This window comes from Plectropomus leopardus, unplaced genomic scaffold (assembly GCF_008729295.1).
Source record: "Plectropomus leopardus isolate mb unplaced genomic scaffold, YSFRI_Pleo_2.0 unplaced_scaffold2276, whole genome shotgun sequence".
NCBI classification, from domain to species: domain Eukaryota; kingdom Metazoa; phylum Chordata; class Actinopteri; order Perciformes; family Serranidae; genus Plectropomus; species Plectropomus leopardus.
In genome coordinates, this window is record NW_024624670.1 from 1 (window position 1) to 4,333 (window position 4,333).

General features: G+C 36.9%; 1 long non-coding RNA gene across 1 annotated transcript; it reads right to left on the bottom strand.

Moving 5' to 3' along the window:
- Nucleotides 1-1,355: 1,355 nt before the first annotated feature.
- LOC121966018 lies at nucleotides 1,356-4,093 on the bottom strand. Its single transcript, XR_006107550.1, has 2 exons — nucleotides 3,969-4,093; nucleotides 1,356-2,303 (listed from the first exon to the last, which is right to left on the bottom strand). It is a non-coding gene; the product is annotated as an uncharacterized LOC121966018 (long non-coding RNA).
- Between the last annotated feature and the right edge of the window lie 240 nt (nucleotides 4,094-4,333).

The following is a 4,333-nucleotide window of genomic DNA, read 5'->3' on the forward strand; positions in this document are numbered from 1 at the left end:
TTCTTGATTTTTCCCTATTTTGTTAATAATTTTCAAATTATTCCCTTTCATGCATGCATTTTAAGTAGTTCATTTTCAGGTCATTTTTTTTCATATTTTACCAAGTTTTTGCAATTTATGGGAAATTTAATGCCAAACCAGTTTACTTATGTTGCAATGGCTGAGAAAGGCATCTGAAAAAAGCACAAGTAAACAGATATCGATCCAGGTTTCAAAGGGTTTAACTCACCGACAGTGTTAAAGACGAGTCCACCATGTGTGAATTTCTCCCTCATACAGGAGCTCTAAGTCATCTGACCTGCCTCCGAACTCTTTATCTCCACAACAACCAGATCAGAGGGCTGGAGGACACGATGCACGAGCTCCGGAGGATGCAGCAGCTCCAGAGTGCAAGTGAGTGATGAAACTCAGTAAGATCACATCTGGAATAAAGAGAGAGACAGTCTGTTCAGTCCATCAGCATCCAAAAACTGAGAATATATCGATACTTTGTTGGATTCTTTTTAAAAATTTGAGCTCAATTGCAGCTTTTTTCCTCAATCCCATCTCCCATGAGCCTGGGTATCGCCTCCACGTGATCCACTGCCTGCCTTCTGTCCAGGTTTTAGATAAAAAAGGTAAAAATCTAGAGTGAACATATTGTACATATTTGACCTGCCATAAAATACCACCTGTGCATGTGGCGTGTATTTTATTGCATATTTTTTCGTTGATATTTGTCACTCTCTCTCTATTATTAGCCTCTATCTACTGTTATCGCACATATATTCATATTTTTAAATTTTGAATGTACATAATAGTTTTATACATTGCATGAGCATAAGGCCAATTTTTATATTAATTATTTAATTTCTTTTTGTGAAGCACGTTGGGCTGCATTTCTTGTATGAAAGATGCTATACAAATAAAGATTATTATATTTATACATTTTACACACTAAGCACATTATACAGATTTTTTATTTAAATATTCACATACTAATGCTAACTGTCTACTACTGTATCTATGCATAGTTTTATTTTAAATATTTACAAGTTCTGTTTTATATTTTTATATACTTCTGCTGGTATTTATTTGTACTTTGTATAATTCTCTATGCTTGGCATAAGAGCAACTGTGATTAACAATTTTCCCCCTGGGGATCATTTAAGTATTTCTGATTCTGTTGTCAGAGGTGACGTCAGCGGAGAGGAGACGATCCTTCCAGATGTATCACCAGGAGCGTCATCGCGTCCTTCAGTCGGTGGTTTTCTGCAGACGGGAAACAAAGTCCACAAGCTGAGGAGTTGGCATAAAAATGAAGAGAGGGATGATAATATGTGAAAAAAACTCAAAAAAGTCAGTATAGTCAGAGGGCACTTCGATGACGTTGGTCTTTATTTAATATGATGATGCTCCAGTTGTTTGACATATTGTAGATTAGAGTTCGGGACAAACAAGGTCTCCGTGGACCACGTCTCTGTCCGTTCAGGCTGCACAATAAAAGAAAAAACATCGAAACCATCCTGCTAAAACTTTAAAAACAAATGTACTGGTCACGGTATTCTTGTGCTGTGTACGACGATGCTCGATCAACAAATGATGTTGCATTTCGGAAAACAAACTCATTCAGTTACAGTTTTGGAAATCCTGAGCATTAATGTCATCTTCATAATACACTAAAAATAAATTCATGTTTGTGTTTATATTTAAAAATATACATTTTTGGTCAACATTGTGCAGCCAACCGTTCACTCACAGTCTGCCATGACGTTATCAGTACAAAAAAAACCCAAAAAACAAAACACCCCAATCATAAATCAAGTATATTGCAAACAAACTACAGCTCTGGTTGGCTACACAGTCACGTCTCCCCCACACGTCGCTACAGTTTCTTAAGGCAGAATCATGTTCCATTATTGATGTGAACCTTCTTCACATGTTCCTCTACCACAAACACATCAGCCTACGCAACTTTTACATTCACATACAACGACATCATCTGGAAAATTAACAGAAAAAATGAGAAAAAAAGGTGATGGCTGTGGCACAAAGCTCCCCTCGTATGCGTCAGTGTCTCCCACCTCTGTGACAGTCTCAGGCCAATAATAAATATTCTCTCCTGCTGGACCAGTTCCTCGTCTGGCTTTCAGTCTCACTGCCAGTGGGTCGGTGGTGTGTGGACGTCTCCCGCTGGCTGACTGCTCCTCAGTTGTCAGCAGCCGGGATAGACGTGGCGTTTGAGGTTGAGGCGACCTCACTGTTGGTCTCCACTGAGAGCTCCTGCATGGAGTCTGTGGCCTCCTGCACGGCCTGACTGTCCTCTGAGACGCACAGACAACATGGTTAGGTCTCGCCTGCTTTTATGGGCAGGGTTAATAATGAACAACTTTCATGTCGTGTCATGATGATTTAATGAACTTCCTTCTGCAACCTGGACAAGAAATCGACTTGTCTGAAATTATTATGTCATTTAAAATTCAGGCTTTGAAATCAGTAAATTTTTCAGGCTTTTTTTTTTTGTTCAGTTTTCATGTTAAAAAACGAAAAGCAGATGTGGCTGAAAAAGGCTTTTAGATGAAATATTTATAAGTATTGTGCTTCTGACTTTACCTTTTCATTATCACCATACATTATTTACTTTATGTTGTTATCAAAAATGGACTTATGGATACTAATTGTACATTAGAGTGTACCTTGTAAGTATTTTTTTGTCTTTGCCGTGCTGTGTGATGACTGAATAAAAATACTACTACTACTACTACTACTACTACTACTACTACTACTACTACTACTACTAAAATATCGGCAACAGCCCGAAATAAACATTTCTGCTGATATGATAGGCTGATCATGTGAAGCTTTATGAGACTATAGTCAAAATAGGTCAAATGTGACCACCATCCAGGTGTATTAGGATGAAATTTTTTGGTTTGTTTGAAAAAAATCACATGACTAGAATCACCTCCTCGTGGTTGTATGCAACCTAAAACCAGTTTTGAGGTCACAGTGACCTTGACCTTTGACCGTCAAACACCAGATTCTTATTCTTATAATCTATTCTTGAGTACAAGCGGACATTTATGCCAAATTTGACATAACTCCCTCAAGTCGTTCAGTAGATATTATATCCACGAAAATGGGAAGGATTGAACGACTCCTGATGATATAATGCTTCCAGCTACAGCTATCACCGGCACGGACGCTTAAAAAAGCAGATCAATCAAAGATTTCTCCTGGATCAAATGTCGTCATGCACATCACAGTTATTTATGATATTTCTTGCTGTATGAGGAGATTGGTGACTCAAATTTCCAGTAAACACAGAAAAGAAAATGCCAATGAGAATAGAAAGTGCATGGGAAAAAAATCAGAAGAAAAGACAGATTACATAGTAATAGGGATGATAACAACTAATCTTTTTTTTTTCCACAAATAACGATGAATTGATTGTTAATTAATCGATTAATAAAAGTGCTTACAATTTGCAATCCTACGTCAAAAATATGTCCCACAATTTCTTTAAGTACACAAAAAAAGATAAATGATTAAACTATAATGATTGCAATAAGACATTTATAAAAATCTGACTTTTAATGGATTTTAAAACTGTTTAATCCACTTTATAAAAACTTTTTATTCACCTCACTTTGATTTTACTTTTTCTTAAAAAAAAAAAAAACTGAACCAAATACTGACCCCTTTATACTCATTTACTAGATTTTCATTTTCCAATTCAAAAATTGTTTGCTCGATGTGCAGTTTCAGAAATTTAAAGCTTTTAAGTTTATCAAAGTTAAATGAAGTTTTAGTTTTAACAGCCAAAACATCTTAAACGTGATAGTCTGATGGATGGTTGCAGCATCCAAAATGACCTCATTTTGGATGCTGCATGTCTTTCTTTGCCCTTTATTATCATGTAAAATGTGTTTACTCTGCTGTCGTGTTTTATTCCCTGTCACATTTTGTCTGTGGGACAGCTGAAGTACCTTTGCTCTGCTGCATCCTCAGCTTGGCTGATTCTGCCTCTTGTTTCTCTCTCTGCTCTTGGAGCTTCTTGCAGACTTTCTTGTGGGTGAACCAGTGCATCTTTTGGCAGGCCTGGTCACAGTAGATCACCTGGTGCCAAAAATAAATAAAGTTGACTTTACATGTAACGTAATAATGAGATTATCTATCTATTTATAGCACGCACACACGCACGCATGGGTTTTTAAAAAAAGCAAGACGTTGTAATTAATTAAAGCTCTGAAATAAGAGTACACATGAAAACCGGGAACCGGGAACTGAGGAACGGTACCATAAGTGAGCAGGCTAAAACCTACAGATAATACGTTTTTTTAAAAATGATAAT